The sequence below is a fragment of the Lolium rigidum genome, chromosome 1 (genome assembly GCF_022539505.1).
Source record: "Lolium rigidum isolate FL_2022 chromosome 1, APGP_CSIRO_Lrig_0.1, whole genome shotgun sequence".
In the NCBI taxonomy this organism is placed as follows: Eukaryota; Viridiplantae; Streptophyta; class Magnoliopsida; order Poales; family Poaceae; genus Lolium; species Lolium rigidum.
This window is the reverse complement of record NC_061508.1, coordinates 247,261,318-247,283,950: the sequence shown is the minus strand read 5'-3', so window position 1 is coordinate 247,283,950 and position 22,633 is coordinate 247,261,318.

Genomic DNA, 22,633 nt, shown 5'->3' with positions numbered 1-22,633 from the left:
GTCGTACTTGTGCTAGATCGGCAATACCAACATCGGAAGCCTCCGAGTGATACTCGTTCATGGAACTGCTCTTCCAACTGCTTCCAAGTCCGGATGGAGTTCGGTGGCAGCGATGTATACCACCCGAAAGCCGATCCTGTGAGGGACTGTGCGAAGAACCTCACACGCAACTCGTCTGATGCTGAGATCGTGCCCAGCTGTGCCAAATATCGGCTCACATGCTTGATGGAGCTGGAACCATCTGATCCACTAAACTTTGTGAAGTCCGGGAGCCGATATTTGGGTGGTAGCGGGATCAGTTCGTAGTCGTTGGGGTACGGCTTGGTGTAGCCGAACGTCTTGCTTTTCGGCATCATGCCGAACTCGATCTTTCGAGATTGCACAAATCTGATCCGCTGTGATGGCTGAAGGTGTCGAACCCTGACGATTCGCCGGGGTGGCATACTTAACCAGCCATGCTTGCTTTTCCGGTTCTAAGCCAACTGCAGGAGCTGGGCTTTGGAGGTTTGTCGGAGTGGCGTACTTAGCTAGCCACGATTGCTTCTCGGATCGGCTCCCGACGTTCCTCCCGCCGTTCCAGAGGCCCCTGATGTTGCAGCCTGGTTCGAGAGTGCCCAGGTGTTGCAGTCTGGTACGTATGCGCACGCGTATCCGTGCGGGATCTCCTTGGGTGCCTCAGGTAGGAATTGGTAGTCACTAGGATCACCACCAATCTTGTAGACGACGTATGCCGATGAGTTCGGCAGTTCCGGCGCTGCCCATGCGAACGGATGGGGCTGGAGTGGCATCTCTCCCTTGAAAGTCCCCAGAGCTGGTCCCGACGGAGAATACCGGTGGCTCATGATTTCCTGGACCACGCGCAGAGCGACACGCTCCAAAGTGTTCACCAGGCTCTCAGAGTGGCGGTGCAGCGAATGAGCCACCATGTAGTTGATTTCCCGCCGCAGCGACCTGGTGCGTTCTTCCGACGGGGCGGACAGGTCCACTCCATCGAGTGCGCCTTCGGGTGTGAAACCCTTCCACCCGACGCCATGGGAGCGGGTTCGGTGGAAAGAGCCGATGAGTTCGGCTTCGAGGGTTGCCTTGATCTCGTCATGTTTCTTCTTGAGCTCATCAGGCAGGTCCTCGTACTTGACCGGAGTGCTTTCCGCCATCTCGAATGTAGATGGCGATGTGGTGGACGTCGAAGGTTGTCCCACCGGGCGTGCCAGAATGTGTTGACGTCAGAAACCCCCTGGCGGGCAGAGACGGGCAACACAGTAGAGCCGGGAACAACTAGGGCTGCGGCTGGCCCCAGTCCCTCAGAGCGACGGCCCGCAAAACCTCCTGGTCGCATGTCCGATGCTATCGCAAGGGCATACGACCTGACCTATACCTGGTCAGGAAGGTGTGGATGATGCCTCGCTTAGTTTCCTGCATGGCATACACGTAAACATTAAATACGAGCCTCGATCGGCTCTCAGGTTATCGTGTGAATCGGCTCAAAGAGCCGATCCACCCATGATTCGAACGAGGTGTCCGAATATATGGTGGTCCTGCTTGATCAAGATAAAGCTAATTAGATCTACGATGATTTTGGGTTTTCACCGCATAATCGGATCATCCTACTCACGATTGGGCCTCGCGCTCGCGCACGGTGACCGTAAGCCGATCCTAGACAGGGCCTAAAAACCAACACGAGGTTGATCCCATGAACATCCTTTCTAGGGCTAGCAAACGTCACCCTACACGCCGCTGGATCCTCCAACCCTTTGTAAGGCCTAACTATTGCGGATGTTAAACTAATCCTTGATGAACAAGGAGCAACCGTAACGGATCAGATCTACTAAACTATGATCAAGCGGGGTGCCGCCCCTACACCTGAGATAGGTGTAAGGGCGGCTAGATGTGCAAGGGTTGCATAACGAAAGCATGTAATTCGAAAGAACAATGCTAACCCTAACACATCTACGATAACTACGTTGCTCGCCATAAAAAAGGCTTCAGTACAAGCAACGAATGAACAACGTGGGCAGGCTTGTGCTGCCTAGATCGCAAGATGCGATCTAGGCAGCATGGTGCTTACCGGAGAAACCCTCGAGACGAAGGAGTTGGCGATGCGCCGAGATTTGTTTGTGTTGAACGTTGGTTGTTGTTTATTCCATAAACCCTAGATACATATTTATAGTCCAGCGAACTTTCTAATGTGGGCGTGCACTAAACCGTGCACGGGTAAAACTCTAACTTCTAAACGATACGTAATCTAATATGTTACAGATACAAGGGCAGACTAGCCCAAACTTTGCATGTAAGGCCGATTCACGTATTTCTTCTATATATATATTCTTCCAGTCCATCTTGATCGCGGCCCACCTCTGACTCGGGCAAATTCTGGTGATAACAGAAGCATGTTAGACTTAAATGTGTTTTGAATTTGTTTCTTGATGCTCTCTTTTGCTTCAACTCTTATTTCTTACGCGAGCATCATTAAAATTGCTGAGCCCATCTTAATGGCTATAAAGAAAGAACTTCTTGGGAGATAACCCATGTGTTTATTTTGCTACAGTACTTTTGTTTTATATTTGAGTCTTGGAAGTTGTTACTACTGTAGCAACCTCTCCTTATCTTATTTTATTGCATTGTTGTGCCAAGTAAAGTCTTTGATAGTAGGGTTGATACTAGATTTGGATTACTGCGCAGAAACAGATTTCTTGCTGTCACGAATCTGGGCCTAATTCTCTGTAGGTAACTCAGAAAAATCTGCCAATTTACGTGCATGATCCGCAGATATGTACGCAACTTTCATTCAGTTTGGGCATTTTCATCTGAGCAAGTCTGGTGCCACTTTAAAATTAGTTTTTACGGACTGTTCTGTTTTGACAGATTCTGCCTTTTATTTCGCATTGCCTCTTTTGCTGTGTTGGATGGATTTCTTTGTTCCGTTAAGTCCAGTAGCTTTGGGCAATGTCCAGAAATGTTAAGAATGATTGTGTCACCTCTGAACATGTGAATTTTTGATTATGCACTAACCTTCTAATGAGTTTGTTTCGAGTTTGGTGTGGAGAAAGTTTTCAAGGGTCAAGAGAGGAGGATGATATACTATGATCAAGAAGAGTGAAAAGTCTAAGCTTGGGGATGCACCCGTGGTTCATCCCTGCATATTTCAAGAATACTCAAGCGTCTAAGCTTGGGGATGCCCAAGGCATCCCCTTCTTCATCGACAAATTTATCAGGTTCCTCCCTTGAAACTATATTTTTATTCGGTCACATCTTATGTACTTTACTTGGAGCGTCTGTGTGCTTTCATTTTTGTTTTGTGTTTGAATAAGATCTGATCCATCATGCTTGTGTGGGAGAGAGACACGCTCCGCTGTTGCATATGAACACATGTGTTCTTAGTTCTATCTTAATGTTCATGGCGAAGGTTGAAACTGCTTCGTTAATTGTTATATGGTTGGAATCGGAAAATGCTACATGTAGTAATTGGTAAAATGTCTTGGATAATGTGATACTTGGCAATTGTTGTGCTCATGTTTAAGCTCTTGCATCATATACTTTGCACCCATTAATGAAGAAATACATAGAGCTTGCTAAAATTTGGTTTGCATAATTGGTCTCTCTAAGGTCTAGATAATTTCTAGTAAAGAGTTTGAACAACAAGGAAGACGGTGTAGAGTCTTATAATGTTTACAATATGTCTTTTATGTGAGTTTTGCTGCACCGGTTCATCCTTGTGTTTGTTTCAAATAACCTTGCTAGCCTAAACCTTGTATCGAGAGGGAATACTTCTCATGCATCCAAAATCCTTGAGCCAACCACTATGCCATTTGTGTCCACCATACCTACCTACTACATGGTATTTCTCCGCCATTCCAAAGTAAATTGCTTGAGTGCTACCTTTAAATTTCCATCATTCGCCTTTGCAATATATAGCTCATGGGACAAAATAGCCTTAAAAACTATTGTGGTATTGAATATGTACTTATGCACTTTATCTCTTATTAAGTTGCTTGTTGTGCGATAACCATGTTCCTGGGGACGCCATCAACTTTTTACCTTTGTTGAATATCATGTGAGTTGCTATGCATGTTCGTCTTGTCTGAAGTAAGGGTGGTTTTCACAATCAAATGGTTTGAGTATGCATACTGTTAGAGAAGAACATTGGGCCGCTAACTAAAGCCATGAATCATGGTGGAAGTTTCAGTTTGGACATAAAACCTCAATCTCTTATGAGAATATTATCTGTTGTTGAATGCTTAAGCATTAAAAGAGGAGTCCATCATCTCGTTGTCTATGTTGTCCCGGTATGGGTGTCTAAGTTGAAGAATGATCAAAAGCGAGAAATCCAATGCGAACTTTCTCCTTAGACCCTTGTACAGGCGGCATAGAGGTACCCCTTTGTGACACTTGGTTGAAACATATGTTATGCAATGATAATCCGTGTTAATCCGAGCTAATTAGGACAAGGTGCGGGCACTATTAGTACACTATGCATGAGGCTTGCAACTTGTAAGATATAATTTACATGATACATATGCTTTATTACTACCGTTGACAAAATTGTTCCACGTTTTCAAAATAAAAGCTCTAGCACAAATATAGCAATCGATGCTTTCCTCTTTGAAGGACCTTTCTTTTACTTTTATGTTGAGTGAGTTCACCTATTTCTCTCCACCTCAAGAAGCAAACACTTGTGTGAACTGTGCATTGATTCCTACATACTTGCATATTGCATTTGTTATATTACTCTATGTTGACAATTATCCATGAGATATACATGTTATAAGTTGAAAGCAACCGCTGAAACTTAATCTTCCTTTATGTTGCTTCAATACCTTTTACTTTGAATTATTGCTTTATGAGTTAACTCCTATGCAAGACTTATTGATGCTTGTCTTGAAAGAACTATTCATGAAAAGTCTTTGCTTTATGATTCATTTGTTTACTCATGTCATTACCATTGTTTTGATCGCTGCATTCATTACATATGCTTACAATAGTATGATCAAGGTTATGATGGGACGAGCAAGAACTAAGCTTGGGGATGCTGATACGTCTCCGACGTATCGATAATTTCTTATGTTCCATGCTACTTTATTGATGATACCTACATGTTTTATACACATTATATGTCATTATTATGCGTTTTCCGGAACTAACCTATTGACGAGATGCCGAAGTGCAGTTCCTGTTTTCTGCTGTTTTTGGTTTCAGAAATTCTAGTAAGGAAATATTCTCGGAATTGGACGAAATCAACGCCCAGGGGCCTATTTTTACACGAAGCTTCCAGAAGACCGGAGGACTTACGAAGTGGGGCCACGAGGTGGCCGGACACCGGGCGGCGCGGCCTGGGCCTTGGCCGCGCCGGCCTGTCGTGTGGGGCCCTCGTGTGGCCCCCTGACTTGCCCTTCCGCCTACTTAAAGCCTCCGTCGCGAAAACCCTACCACGTTCGACGAAACCAGAGAAAACCTTCAAGAGCCGCCGCCATCGCGAAGCCAAGATCTGGGGGACAGGAGTCTCTGTTCCGGCACGCCGCCGGGACGGGGAAGTGCCCCCGAAAGGCTCCTCCATCGACACCACCGCCATCTTCATCAACGCTGCTGTCTCCCATGAGGAGGGAGTAGTTCTCCATCGAGGCTCGGGGCTGTACCGGTAGCTATGTGGTTCATCTCTCTCCTATGTACTTCAATACAATAATCTCATGAGCTGCCTTACATGATTGAGATTCATATGATGATGCTTGTAATCTAGATGTCATTGTGCTAGTCAAGTGGATTTTACTTATGTGATCTCCGGAGACTCCTTGTCCCACGTGTGTAAAGGTGACGATGTGTGCACCGTGTGGGTCTCTTAGGCTATATTTCACGGAATACTTATTCACCGAGTTATGATTTGAGTTGGATGTCTCTATGAAATTGTGGTGTGTTAGTACCTCCCGTGAATGCTCAAAGTGACAGCGTGGGGTGTTCATTAGTACTTGGGAATGCATCTTTAAGGTTTGCCTACATGATGAATTAGTGTTCGTTATCTTGCCAGAGAGTAATTCAGAGTGGCATAGTGAAGTGCTTATTTATATCTCTTTATGATTGCAATGTGTTTTGTATCACAATATATCTGTATGCTACTCTAGTGATGTTATTAAAGTAGTTTATTCCTCCTGCACGGTGTAATGGTGACAGTGTGTGCATCGTGTAGTACTTGGCGTAGGCTATGATTGTGATCTCTTGTAGATTATGAAGTTAACTATTGCTATGATAGTATTGATGTGATCTATTCCTCCTTTCGTAGTGTGAAGGTGACAGGTGTGCATGCTATGTTAGTACTTGGTTTGGTTATGTTGATCTGTCATGCACTCTAAGGTTATTTAAATATGAACATTGAATATTGTGGAGCTTGTTAACTCCGGCATTGAGGGTTCGTGTAATCCTACACGGTTAGTGGTGTTCATCATCCAACAAGAGGGTGTAGAGTCTAGCATCTATTTATTTATTCTGTTATGTGATCAATGTTGAGAGTGTCCACTAGTGAAAGTATGATCCCTAGGCCTTGTTCCTAAATATTGCTATCGCTGTTTGTTTACTGTTTTACTGCATCTTTACTTCCTGCAATATTACTACCATCAACTGCACGCCAGCAAGCACTTTTTTGGCGCCGTTACTACTGCTCATATTCATTCATACCACTTGTATTTCACTATCTCTTCGCCGAACTAGTGCACCTATTAGGTGTGTTGGGGACACAAGAGACTTCTTGCTTTGTGGTTGCGGTGGTTGCATGAGAGGGATATCTTTGACCTCTTCCTCCCTGAGTTCGATAAACCTTGGGTGATCCACTTAAGGGAAACTTGCTGCTGTTCTACAAACCTCTGCTCTTGGAGGCCCAACACTTTCTACAAGAATAGAAGCACTCGTAGACATCAGACCTGCACGAGCCTGGTGGACCAGCACCCGCGCAATGAATGCGGGACAGATGATGACCTGGGAAGACTTCAAGCTGAAGTTTAGCAAGTACCATGTGCCCCAAGGACTGATCAAGATGATGAGAGACGAGTTCCGCGAACTCAAGCAAGGCAGAATGACCGTGGTAGAATGCCGCAACAGATTCCTTACTCTGTCAAGGTACGCCCCAGACGAAACCAACACCAATGAGAATCGGAAGGAGAGATTTCTGAACGGATTACACGACGAGATGCAGACTGTACTGGTCAACATTCCCTTTGCTGACCTAGAAGCCCTGGTGGACTCTGCCATCCAGATGGAAGGGAAGCTTCACCAAGCCAACGAGAACCGCAAACGCCGGATGATGAACCAGCATGGGTCCAGCAATACCCAGAAGTACCGCAACAACTCATCTGGAGGATATACTCCAAAATACAACAAGCCCCCTGCCCAGAACTACCGCCCAAACTACACCCACAACCACGGAGGACCCCCGAAGCCCGGAGGCAACAACAACAACAATCACACCAGCAACAACAACCCCAACAACAACAACAACAACAACAACAACAACAACAACAACAACACTGGCCCTAGGACTGGAAGCAACGCCATCCCCGTCACCAACAAGGACAAGGCCACCATCACTTGTTATGAGTGTGGAGTGGTTGGGCATTACTCCAATGAGTGCCCCAAGAGACTCGCCAAGATTGCCGCCAACACCGCTGCACCTGCTCAGAACCAACGCCGCTTTGCCGCAAGAAAGAACCAGAACAACAACGGCCGCTTCTACAACATGAGTGCCACAGAAGCCCAAGAAGCACCTCAGGCCATGCCAAGTATGTCTTCCTGTTAAATCATATCGCCCAATCTCTCTTAGGAACCTAACTTTTCTTCAAATCTCGGGACGAGATTTGTTTAAGGGGGAAGGGTTTGTAACACCCCAAATTTCAAAACAAAGAGAAAATAAATTTCCTTTTTCCAAAAATGAGAACCAACAAAAACTTTTCTTAAAAAGAGTGCTATGCTTAGTGCTCATACCTATTCCTTGTGTTTTTGCCATGATGAGTGTTATTATGCTTATGTGATAAAACCTAAAACCCTAAAGTGATCAAGTGAAGATCACAAACCAAATAAAATTAAAAGAGAAAGAAATCAAATAAGAAAACCCTAAACCCTAACCTTCTCAAAAATCATGTAGATCTATTTTGAGAAACCCAAAATAGAAGAAAAGACATATGTGGGCATGTAGCCCTAATGTGTAAATTTTGAACTCTACCTTTCTTACTTTGCTAAATGGTGGTGAACCATTGCAAAACTTACTAAACCCTAAACCTCATCCCTCTTGTCATCAATCTTGGAAAAACAAAAATAAAAGGAAAAGATCTTATTTAAGGAAAAAGGCATATGCAAGCCTATGGCTACTTTTTGAAAATGATGAGCTTTTCTTTGTATAACTTGAGTAGATGAGTTGAAATACCTCCACACACTCAACAAAGCACTTACCAACCAATTCAAGTAAGAAACAAATTAAAATCAAACATATGCATAGAGGCATATGTGGCACTTAGCCAAATTATTAAATCTTGACCTAGCCACTTCCATTGCCTCAAAATGGTTTGAACCTTTCACCTAACTCAATATAACACCAAATAAACCTCACTCTTGTCAAAATGAAGCAAAGAAAAATAAAAGAATAAAAGTTAGAAATTCACAAAACCCTCACATATGGTTTATGCCATTTTTCTAAATCTTTGACCTAGACCATTTTGGTCTTCACCATTAGTGGTAATATGATACTAAACACTTATTAAAACTTTTGGAATCAAATAAACACAATTCAAATCATTTTCAAACTCAAATTTTGATCACATGTGATAATGGTCAAATCTGCCATTTTTTGTCTGATCACTACTTTGAGCCTTTGCAAGTCAAAATTTTCAAACTAAACTTTCTCAAATCTTTGCACCTCATCCAAGAAAACATCAAGGTGAACACTTTTTGTAAAGACCACCATGCCAAATTCCTTTTAGATCAAATGCTATGCTCATCCAAAGTTGACACTTTTTATTAAGTGGAACATTCTCACACTTGGCCAAATTTGCAATTCTTTGAATTTAACAATTCCACCACCACCTCTCATCATCTCTGGTTAAATACAACTTAACTAAACACACACATTTAAAATTGTGCAACCTTTTGAACTCACTCAAAATTGGACAAAATTTACAAAATTCAATTATGGAACTATTTGACACTATTTCAAATAGTGTCCTATCTAACCCTACCCTGCCCCAAATCTCTCCACATTGCTCCCTGGTCCCCTCTCACCCTAGCCCATCCACAGCAACCCTAAGAGGGGGGCCAAAACCACCATGGACATGGCCATGCCGGCCATGCCACACATGGCAAGCTCCCCCTCTTCTCCTCCTCCCTGGCCATGGCCACCCTGTCAACGCCTGCCACAGCACCACCCTACATCCCCTACCTTCATCACCTGTCGAGGAGAACGAAGCCCTTGCCGGAGAACGCGCGCGCTGGTTGATGCCGTGGACGTCGTGGGCGTGTCCACCGCCAACTCTGGCCACGTGCAACACCGCCGAAGCGCGCCTCCCCCGGACCCCCAGGCTGCACGTCGAGCATCGCCACCATCCCTGCAACCCGCCAGACACGCTCCAAGGCTCGCGCAAGCTCTGTCACCGACGACCACCTCGCCGTTTCTTCCGCGCCCGTGCCGCCAGGACTCGTCGTCGCGCTAGCTCGCCAGGCCGTCCCCCACCTCATTCTCTAGCTCCCTAGCACCGCCTGGAGGCCGCCTAGCTCGCGCTGACGTCGCCGACCCACTTCCTTCGCCGGAGTTGCCGTGCCACTGTCGCCCTCGCCGCAGAACCACGGTCGCCTCGCGCCATTATAAATAGAGCCATCCCCGCGCCTTCATCTCCACACCAAACCTGCTCGCCTCCTTCTCCTCGATCTCCTCAACCCATTTCCCCTCTCCAATTCTCACCGCAGCTCACCAATTGCTCCGTCGATCGCCGGAACCCGACGCAGAAGCCGCCGTCGATTGACGCCTCCCCGAGAGACGCCACTGGTACCAGCGCACTCCTCATCGTCGACAACACCGTCCTGCACCTCGCCCACCCCTCGCCGGAGCTCCAGCTCGCCGCCGACCCCCTACCTCCGCCGCGGCAGCACGCCCATCTCGTCAACGTAGACGACGCTTGTAAGCCGCACGATCCTCTTCTGATCCTACGTCCCACGATCATCCATACCATTTCGGTAAATTAAGTCGCTGACGCGCGGGCCCCATTGTCAGCTGGCCCGCAGCGTTAGTTGGGCTGCCCCTGGCTTTTCAAATCTTTCGGCCCGTTTAATTTCCCGCCGGCCCACTTCTCCTTTTCTGGTGAAATAAATTGGCAGAAATTTCAATACTGATCCTATTTTAGAAATTGAATAGTTTCAAATCTACCCAACCAAATTTTATGAATTTTATGTTGCTGGAAAGCTAGAGAAAATATCTATCCAACCCCACTGGTCCCATCTCAAGATGAGTTGTAGAATTAATCTGATAAAAAGAAGAAGACAGGGACTTTTTCCTATTCAATTAATTATTAAAAATCAACCAAAATAGATATTAAGTTAATTCCAACTCCAATAGCTCACATTTGACTTACACTAATTGTTTCTGCAAGAAAATGGTGTGGTCACTTTGCATGATCATGCCATAGTTTAAGTAATGGACAATATGGCTAGTTTGTTTAAATGATATTGTCCAAAACTATTATGCAAACTATATGAAGTGCTTCACTTCATTTAAATCTTGTCCCAAATAATTTCATATGAAGTATTGACCCCTGGTCAAATACTCTCACATGAGATACTTGGAGATTTTAAATCCTAATAGGCATTATTAAATGGTATGAGGTATTCTACCTCATTTAAATCAATTCCTCAAAGGATGATGATGAATGGTTGACTTATATCAACATGATTTCAGGTATAACTGTTTGAGGAAGTTAAATCTTAAGAAGATTCAATGAGAGGAAATTATTCCTCAAGAACCATATGGAAACTATCATTTACATATATAATGAGAGGAAATTCTTTTCACTAACACTAAGTAAGACAACCCTAGAGTAATTGTGGGTAGCCATGTTAAGTAATGATGGTAGATCATTTGGAGTGAGCCATTAAGGCTAATTAAGGATACTTAAGTATTGTTTGGTGATTGTATCCTCGTATTCGTATATAGACGCTAGTGCCGGAGAATACCAGGAAGAGGAAGGATTCTACCCAGAAGAAGAAGAGCACTTTGACCACCTCAACAACCAAGGCAAGCTAACACCGATGCAAGCTAGACTTTTGCAAATTATAAAGTTGCAAGCTAATATTCTTGCAAAGTGCAAAGCCCTTTGGGGCAAGGCACCATTAGTCTTATCTTTTCTTACCATAAGCCTATCCCAAGTTTATACCTTACAAGTTTTTACTTGTTTTCTCAATAAGTTACTTCTATAGTTAACTTTGGTCTAAGTTAAAGATGGTTACTAGAGTAGTAAAATTTGTATCAAACTAGCAAAGCAAGATAGCACCCCTCATTGTTAGAGCTAGTGCTAATTATTTAAAACTTGACTACTCTAGATGGGAACAATGTGACTTGAACTGAATTTTGAAACCTTGGAATGATGAAGCATTCCATTGAATGATTTTTGAAGGTGAATATGACCAAGAGAAGATGGTCAAACTGATATTGGTTTGAATGCGATACCTTTCCAATATTGAGTACCCCCTCAATACCTGATTATGGGTAGGGCTTAACTGGAAGTTTATGCATCTTAGTATGGGTTCCCTCTGAACACACATCATAGGGGTTATGCTTGAGGCTGCCTCCGTTGTTGAGAAAGGATGTGAATTGAGGTGAATTGTACGGCCAAGCCTCGTGCGGTTCCCGGGTTGACAGTTGGTCTTCACTGGGAGGCCAAGCTCATGGGGAGAGGTGCTCATACTAGGATTTGTAAGTGAAAGGTTATGGTTGATGATCCGCGTATTGTGTTATGATGATTCGGGGTAATCCCGACGGATGAAATCAAATGTTGTGGCACAAGTGTGCAACCTCTGCAGAGTGTCAATCTATTCGAATAGCCGTGTCCACGGTTATGGACGGTTGGAAAGGTCATACCGTTTCCGATGTCAAATTCTTGAAAATGATGTTGAAATGAAATGGGTGAAATGACTTGCGAAGTGGTGAATTGAATTGAAATCACCACTTGAATGGTGGGAATGACACTAATGTTCCCACTTGAGTTAGTTAGCACATGAATAAGGCTTTTCTCAAATACTTGTGAACTAAAATTGGCTTTGTGCAAATAAACTAGAGCTTAGCACCCCCTTACTAGAACTGTTAGTACTTACATTAGTATTAGTTTGCGAGTACTTTAAAGTACTCACGTCTGTGTCCCTGGCTATTCAAATGGCCAGACTATGAAGAGGAGCAGAACTATCAAGATGATGGCAACCAAGACATCTACGACAACTAGGGAATCTTCTGACGGCAGACGTTGGCCTGTGGACTAGAGAGTCCCTTCTACTTACGCTTCCGCTATGAAACTATGAACTTTGTGTCTATTGATCAATAGATCAACTATTTGTGTAATATGGATCATGTGATCTGAATTTGTAGGACGACTATGGTATGTAATGAATGATGACTTATGATATTAAACTGTTATGTCTCGCAACAACAATATTCCTGGGATTGCGATGTATGGCATAACAGGCATCTGGACTTAAAAATCCGGGTGTTGACATACTTGATGTTCATGTTGCTTATGGTTTGTTGCAATGACCGATGATTAGGTTGTTGGTTAAAGGACACATATGTCACCTATAGGGGTGAATATGCGATTTTAAAACTTCTACAAGATGAGATTAACAAATTCGGAATAAAACTAGTGTTTAATTTGGCAAGCACAAAACCTATATAAACTAGGGTTCACTTATGTGCACCAACAACTTATTCTAAGAAAGACAAGCAACAATGTAATAGCAAGATATATAACTTCAAGTATGAAGGCTATCACAATGTAAAGTGCATAAGTAAAGAGCTCGGGTACAAGAATAGCCGAGGGGACGCGGAGACGACAATGTAACCCGAAGTTCACTTCCGAAAGGAAGCTAGTCTCCGTTGGAGAGGTGTGGGAGCCACTAGGAGGATATCGAATATTTGCTGCAAACCCTAGTTTGTTCTAGTTTACGACGCTATAGCCTCATAATCAATCTATCGAATAGCCTTGTTTGTCTGACCAATCGACGAAACCACCAACGCACCACTTTTCCCTGAAACCCTAAGTCCATCATCCATGTTCATTGTTGAGGTCAACCCTCATCAATTGGCTCCATCTGTGGGAAGCTTGGGCACTGGAATCATGGATTCGGCGATTTTTCGGTTTCACCAAGCAACAACTCGATGATTGATGGCGGCCAGATTAGGTTCGGTTCCATCGATTTTCTTCCACACCCACCCGCTCCAAGTGATAAAGTAAGTGATATGAAGGATGGAATTGGGTTTGGGCTGGTGCAGCTGCACGCCATAGATAAAAAGAAGCCCACAGAGAGCGTGGGCAGGTAAAGAAAAGCCGCGAAACATAAAATCGACGAACACTACCTGCCAGCCTTCATGAGGGTGAGGCACCATCTTGTCGCCGGCGAGCTTGGCCTTTGACTTGGTGGAGAGCATCCCGTACTGATGAAGCTTACGCAGATCGCCCTGCGTACACTTGGAGCGGCTACATCCGGACACCTGCGGCTTCTTGGTGGTGGCCTCACAGGCAGGGCGCGCGGCCTTCGCTTTCTTCACCATGGTGGTGGATGAGGAGATTGGATGCTACATAGAAAGAGGAGGAATTTGGAACTATGGAGCGCGAAGAAACAGAGGAAGAATATGAAGCTGGCGGCGGCAGCAGAGAATGGGATGAAAAAGTATCGATGTTTCCCTTTTTATCTTACGATCTGGCAAACAAGGATCGTTCGATGGAAGGGATGGTTTTCGCGTTGTTCATCAATGGAGAACAAGTGGAGAGCAGGAGGTAAACCAATTCATCCATTTCCTGCTCCACGCGGGATTTAAGGGACTTACCACGTGTCGCACCACCGGGCGCTTCGGTTCTCGTGCGGTTGTGTGGTCAAATCTTCCATCGTGGGTGACGTTGCACGTTTGTCACACTATGACCGACACATCACGCGTCATAATTATACGTGCATTTTACATCATCATTATTGCTACATATATGTTTAGTTTACATTGAGATATGTCATCATACACCATTATTTATGCAGTTTTAGATGATTTCGGTACTTTCCTACAAAGTCCCCCTCGTTAGTATTTAATTCCTGGGAGGCAGAAAACCTTCTTTTTCGTTTTTTTATTATTTTAGGGGCTTTCTGGACACCTCAAAATCGAGGCAAAAATACATCGTCAGTTTTTCACACGGAGAAGGACCGTGAGCGAAATAAGCACGCGGGGGAGGACACGAGGGCCAAAAGCACAAGGTGGCGCACCTAGACATGTAGGGAGAGCCACCCATGTCCATTTGCGCCTCGGGCATCGTCTCGGGCCTCCTTTTATACTAGAGCCTCCGTTTCGCCTAAAAATGTAAGACATATTTTTCCCTAGATTTATTGAGGCGGCGGCGGAGGCGAGAATCCTCTCCTACTCCAGGAGAGGGAAGATCCTGCCGCATTGGTGCCTCCGGTAAAGGGGAAATCGACGCCATCGTCATCAACACTCCTCCTTGGCTTGGGGGGAGGCATCTCCATCAACATCTCCATCAGCACCATCATCACCACCATCTCCATCTACGAGATCGACTTTATCCCCCTCAAAATTTGTGTTGAATTGAACCCCAGATATCGTTTTGAGGCTAGTTGCATGTTTGCAATTGGTAATTTATCTTTATTTGGTGGAGATATTATATATTCAGATTGTGTTGTAATCATTATGCCTCATATCCATATCATGTTTGACACTTGTGAGTAGTTCCCCACGTTCCTGGGGGCATAGGATGATTTGGCTATAATTCTATATGATGTGCAGTGATTATGTTTTCAAGTTTTCTATCTTTTATGTTGTTCTATGATGGTTTTACGCAAACATCGACTGCATATTACTTCACCTGTATGGGATCATAGGGCTGCACTTTAATGTAATGAATGTGTATTGGAAGGAACGAACTCACATAAACGGTTTTCCAATACTATGAGTTGCATTAAAGGGGTTTATGTCGAGGACCAATGATCTTATTGCTATGATGGGATATTTATGTCTTAATGATTTTTATACTTGCTCACGAAAGCTCTAGGACCAATCATAAGGGGTGCACTTGCTCATATTTATGGCTGCACTTAATTTAGGCTCCACCCCTAATTGAATGAAACTTGACAAAATATTTACCATGTTATGTAAAACTCTAATGCTAGTAAATCCATGCCGCCCTTGGGAACATTTGTTTCATATAAGTGATACGTGCATTTTTCATCATTATTATTGCTACATATATGCTTAGTTTTCATTGTTATTTGCCATTATACATCATTATCTATGCATTTTAATTGATTTTCGAGACTTTCCTACAAAGTCCCCTCCCTTAGTATTTAATTCTTGGGAGGAAGAAAACCTCCTTTTTATTTTATTTGTTTCAGGGCTTTCTGGATCGCTAAAAATCGAGGGAAAAAATACCTGATCAGTTTTTCACCCGGAGAAGGGCAGTGGGCGAAAGAATCAAATCACGCGAGGGGAGCCACCAGGGTCGAAAGGACCCAGGTGGCGTGCCCAAATATGTAGGGTGCACCACCCGAGGTCATTCGCACCTCGGGCATCGTTTCGGCCCCCTTTTATACTAGAAGCTCTGTTTCGCCTAAAAACCTAAGCCATATTTTTCCCGATATTTATTGAGGCGACGGCGGAGGCGAAATCCTCTCCTACTCCGGTAGAGGGCAGATCCTGCTACACCGGTGCCTCCGACGCCATTGACATCCCCACTCCTCCTTGTCTTGGGAGGAGGCATCTCCATCAACATCTCCATTAGCACCATCATCACCACTATCTCCATCTACGAGATCGACGTCATCCCCCTCATAGTTTGTGTTGAATTGAGCCCCGGATATTGTTTTTAGTGCTATTAAACGTTCGTGATTGGTACTTTGTCATTATTTGGTGGGGAGATTATATATTCAGATTGTGTTGTAATCATTATGCCTCTGCTTCATATCATGTTTGAAATTTGTGAGTAGTTCCCCACGTTCCTGAGGGCATAGGATGATCTGGCTATGATTCTATATGATGTGCAATGACTATTTGATTAAGTTTTCTATCTTTTATATTGTTCTATGATGGTTTTATGTGAATGCCGACTGCATATTACTTCACCTATATGGGCTCATAGGAATGCACTTTAATGTAATGCATTAGTGTTGGAAGGTTGGGAATGACAGAAACCGTCTTCCAATACTATGGGTTGCATTAGAGCGGTTTATGTCGGGGACCAATGATCTTATGGCTATGGTGGGACATTTATGTCTTAATGATTCCTATACTTTCTCATGAAAATAGATATAGGACCCATCACAAGGGGTGTATTTGCACATATTTATGGTTGCACCTAACTTAGGCTCCGCCCCCTAATTGAATAAAGCTTGAAAAAATATTTACCGCGTTGCTTAGAACTTAGATGCTAGTGAATCCATGCCGTCCTCGGAAAATTTAGTGTCATATAAGCACACACACTTGAGCTTGTCCTCTTGATGCATAGAGGATTGGGCTTTTCTCTCATCGAGAGCATTTACTTATTTGTTATTTACTTTCCGCACTTTATTTTTACTGCAAACTATACACCCAAAAACACCAAAACTGCTACTTTACTATTATTGCTTTCTTGTCAACTTTGCTAACCAATACCTTCAGCTTCTCGTGGGTTCGACAACCTTTCTTATTGAAAATTACTGCAATTGATCTCATGCACTTGAGAGCCATCAATAAGCACACACACACACTCGAGCTTTTCCTCTTGCTGCATAGAGGATTGGGCTTTCCCTCATTGAGAGCATTAACATACTGCAGTTTACTTTCTGCATTTTATTTTATTGCAAACTATACACACAAATTAAACACCAAAACTGTTGCTTTATTATTATTGTTTAGTTGTCAAATTTGCTAACAAATACCTTCAGCTTCTCGTGGGTTCGACAACCTTTATTATTGAAAAGTACTACAATTGATCTCATGTACGTGGGAGCCATCACATATCAGCCTTGTCAGAACAAGTCGGGACACGCCACGATCGTCATCATTGGCATCATGAGCAAAGGAAAAAAGATATTCCAGGTTCATAGTATTTAAAAAGCTCAGTGGAATAAGGGTTGAAATCGATGAACTATAAAGAGATTAGAGCCTATGATCAGATACAAGCACCCGACCATAGCCTCGGGGGCTACTCCCATCGAAAGCGATGGTCGCGCACCCGGTAGAAAAAGGGTAAATAATTTGTTCTTCAAAAGGTAAACGATTTGGGTAAGTATTCCTGTTATTAATAGGAGTTGCAGGTACATTTGGTTGTAGACAAGATTTTTTGGAGCCTATTATTGGCTACGAGTACCAAAACAAAGCCTCGGGGGTTAATCACATCGGGAGAGCTGGTCGCGCATCCGAATGCCATAAAGACATGTCGAAGAGGAGGGAAGAAATCTCCGAGTCTAGCAATGGTGGTAAACACCTTATCGCTGACTCATCAAGCACTCCCATCGGGAAGTCAATGACGCACCCGATGTTTTTTGGGTCAATAGTTAACCCAACAATTTTAGCCAATGCATCAGCCAAACAAGGCTGTCGTTATACAAAAAATTCTTATTCTTAAACTGCGTCTTCCACGATAAATTGTTTGAACTCTATGTTCGTAAAGAGCATAAAGATAAGACCCCAGGATCCGTCTTGTGCGGCCTGACACTCCCTAAGATGCGCTGGATCATTTCCATATCAATGATATGAAGAAAAAACCCGACGGACACGTTGGGTACCTGTTATACATAGATGGAATTCAGAACTCGATAAGACCTCCGTGGCCATAACTGAATTACGTCAGTATTCCGAATTCGAGTCCGGGGACTTGAGTTTGAAGTATGTTTGTGAAGTTTTTGCCCAGGAGCAATTAACTGGTTCTCGATCCATCGGAAGCACCAGGCTCGTTTACCAAAATCCCCAATGACATAATACTACAGTTAAAATGGTACTCGAATACTTGGGTTCACTTATAAAGAGAAGTAATGGTAGAGATACGACTCGAGTCTACGACTCGAATAGAATCTCAGAGGCTACTGACATGGGTATGCCTCATTGGGCCAACAACTTAGGCAACCCTGGTGTATATTCGGGAGAAGCCCACGACGCCAGAAGAAGGAGCCCGCAAAGCATGGCTTGTCGGGCAAGGAAAGGCCTATACAAGGAACCGACATTGTCATAGTTAGGAAATTGTAAACCGACTCGAACTGGACTCTTAGACCTAGCCTCCTATATAAAGGCTAGGAGGAGCCAGCGGGAGGATATCAATCTTTGATGTAAACCCTAGTGTGTTCTAGTTTACGGCGCTATAGCCTCATAATCAATCTGTCAGATAGCCTTGTTTGTCTGACAAATCGACGAAACAACCAACGCACCACTTTCCCCTGAAACCCTAAGTCCATCATCCATGAATATTACCGAGGTCAACCCTTATCAGCTAGTGTATTTGCGGTTCTGCAACTTGATGCAGGTCACAGTGGCCATCCTAGATTTCTCACTGGGCCTTGCTGGTTCTAACTTGACTTTTCTTCTTTTTCTTACCTTCTTCCTTTCAGGTGATCTTTAAAGGCTAGGGGCATTATGTCTTCAGTTTCAATATTTTTCCAACCATGATGTTCTGGCATGGGATAGAACACTGGCTATAGCTATTCAAGTACATGGGCTTTTTGAAAAAATCTGAGACATAATCCTCTAGAAACTTCCCTGCTTTGTACATTGCACTAACAACATGATTGCAAGGCAACCCAGACAAATCCCATTTCCTACAAGAACAACTATTGTTATCCAGGTTTTTTTTTGAAACCCGGGACTGTGAAGCAAAGAGCCCCATAACATTTTATTATATTAAAAAAGTAGAACAAAAAGTCCAGGCATATGTACAACTAACTAGGAAAAGAAAGAAATAAACAACAAAGCAGGAAAAGGACACTAAGGCAGAGACCTAATCCAACTCAAAAGATTTTCCTTGTACTTGGCCTTGATTCTATATTGCAGCAAAGTCATGTCATGAACAAACTGACCCTTCCACTTAGTGAATGAGCTTCTCTCCTGCCTAAAAATCCTGGCATTTCTGACTAGCCAAATATTCCAACATGCTGTAATAAGTACTTCCATAAAGAAAGGCTGTCGAAAACTCATCTTTGCATGATGTACTATGGACTGTATATCTCCCAAAGGCTGCCAATCAATCTGCAGATAAGACCAAATCCGAGCACTGAAATTGCATTCAAAGAATAAATGCACTCTATCTTCATATGCTCTCAGTAAACAGAGCTCACAATGTTGTCATCAGTGACATTCCAATTCCTTCTTTGTAACATGTCCCTAGTATTCAGCCTATCCGAAAGCAATAGCCAAGCAAATACCTTGGTTTTCATTATACAACAAGACTTCCACAACCACTGATACACATTAGGCACTTGAATATGTGAATGTATATGATCATAAAAGCTTTTCGCAGAGTAACTTTTACCCCAACAATAGTTACACTCATCATTCTGCTACAACAAATGATTATCCTGCATAATAATCTCCAGATTTTGTAACTCTTGGTGAGCTGGCTGAGACATTGGTAAATAAAATAAGAAATGCAAATCCTCCAGCTGGTACACTGCTGAAACCGAAATGGCTTTTTGTAGGGCATATGAATGCAATCTTGGGAACCTGATACTCATTGGTAGTACAGAGTCTGCAACATCCCAATTATCATTCTAGAAGGAAATAGTATCCCCCTGACCATGTGTCACTAAAGCCACCCCTCTAAAATTGTCAACTTTCCTGAGTACATCTCTCCACCAAAAAGATCCAACCATATTTTCCTCATGGGGTAGTTTTCCTTGATAGTGAGCATTCCAAATTAACTGAATCCAAGGAATATCCCTTTTGTTGTAAAACTTATCCAAAAACTTGATTAACAGAGCTGCATTCTGCTTCTGAAAATTAATTATCCCTAGTCCCCCCTTTTTCTTTGGCTTACAAACAATCTCCCGAGCAGCTAAAGACTGTTTTGGTACCCCATCTTTATCTCTCCACAAACACTGTCTAAGAATTCTGTCAAGTTGATTTGTAAGCCCTGGTGGCAGCTGCAAGGTGCATAAGAAATGTAATGGCATAGAGGCTAGGGCTGAATTTGTGAGCTGTAATCTGGCACCTTGAGACAAAAAACTAGAGCTTGAGGTAAGTTTCCTTTCAAGCCTACACACAAGAGGGGAAAGCTCAGCAATCGTTGGCCTTGTAGTCCCCAAGGGTAACCCAAGATAAGTAAATGGCATCTGACCTATCTGGCAACTAAACTCATCTGCCAACTCCTTCAACAAACCATCCTCAACATTAATAGAAACCATTTGTGATTTATCAAAATTAATTCTCAATCCAGTTGATAGGGAAAATTTCCTGAGAGTTTCTTTGAGTGCAATTAACTGCAATTTATCAGCTGGCATGATCAGTAGTGTATCATCAGCATATTGGATTATTGGAAAATCCACTTCATTTGTGATAATTGGCAAAGAAAGAGTCCCTTGGACCACCATATCATTCACTGCAGACTGCAACAAATCTAACCCAAAGAGATAAAAGAGAGGACAAATTGGATCTCCTTGTCTCACTCCTCGCTTACATTCAAACTGTTTCCCAGGAATGCCATTCAACAAGATTGATGAAGTGCCAGTAGATAGTATAATCCTTGCCCAATTAATCCATTTCTTGTTAAACCCCTTATGTCTCATTACTTGCAGAATTGCCTCATGTTCAATAGTATCAAAGGCTTTAGCAAAGTCCAATTTAAGAATAATAATTGGCTTTTTAGATTGCTGGCAAAGAAACAGATACTCAAAAGCCCAGACCAAACAATCCTGTATGGTCCTACCTCTCAAGAAACCATACTGATTTTTGTGAATACAAGACAGAATTTTCCCTTAGAGCCTATTAGCTGCCAATTTTGTCAAGAATTTGACACACACACATTAGTCAAAGATATTGGCCGAAAATCATTCACATGAACAGGACTTTGCTTTTTGGGCACCAGGGTTATATAAGATCCATTTATGTTCTTTAGATGAATAACCTCATTGTGAAAATCAATAGCCAATTGATAAAAATCATGCTTTATGATGGACCAACATTTTTTAACAAAGAGCCCATTAAACCCATCTGGCCCAGGAGCTCTGTCCACAGGCATATCCTTTTTACATCATCCATTTCCTTGCTCTCAAAAGGCCTAGTAAGATCATCAAGCCCATCAACCCTATGCAGAATTCTGGACAGTTCAAACTGCATATGAATGGGTTCAGAGCAACCCATCCTATCCTTATACTCCTTCAAAAGCATTCCTGCCATTAATTGGTGATCAGTAACATCATTGCCATCCACATCTCTGAGAAAAGCAATAGAATTTCTCCTAAATCTCTTTGTAGCCATAGCATGGAAAATTTTGTATTATCCTCCCCTTGTTGGATCCATCTAATGGTGCACCTTTTCTTCCAATAATTACACTCAGCCAATAACAGCTCAGCTAAATGCAACTTGATAATATTCCTGAAATTAAACTCCACCCTAAACAGAGGCCTTTGCTCCTCCAAAGTATCCAGAACCACGATGACTTCATTACAGCTTTTAATTAGGCCCTTTAGTCTTGCCAAACTGAGATGCCATTTTTTAAGCTCAAACCTTAATTGCTTGAATTTATCAGCAATGCCAGCAGTGCTATAAATCTTACTAGAACCTTTCCCCCAAGATTTGGCCACACAATTTGTGAAGCCAGGCATATCTACCCAATAGTTATCAAATCTGAATTTTTTTGCTCTAGGAATATTAGTATCAATATTTATGACACAAGGCACATGATCAGAACCAATCTTTGCCAGAGGTAACACCATTGTATTTGGGAAGACTGATATCCAATTAATACTAGTAAAAAATCAGTCAAGTTGCTCAAGCAATGGATCTCTCTGCATATTGGACCAGGTATAAGCTCTCCCTTTGATTGGCAATTCTAGTAACCCCAAATGTCCAACAATCTCATTAAATAAGAACATATCATTGATATCCCCTCCTGGTTTATTCCTATTCTCATGTGATCTGACAAAATTAAAGTCACCCAAAAGCAGCCAGTTGGCCCATCCAGGTATTTGCAAGTTATATAGCCAAGAAACAAAATTATCTCTTTCAATGCCCTGACAAGGACCATAAACACACACCAAGGTCCAATTTTCATTGTTATGTTTAGAGGTGAAATTAACTATCAACCCAAATCTTTCAATTTGCTGCAACACCCGTTGGAAAACTGAAGAGTTCCAGACCACCAAAATCCCCCCAGAGGCACCTACTGATGGTGAGTAAGCAAATGAATCAAACCTCTTGGGACAAAATTTTCGAATAAGTTTCCAATCAAAA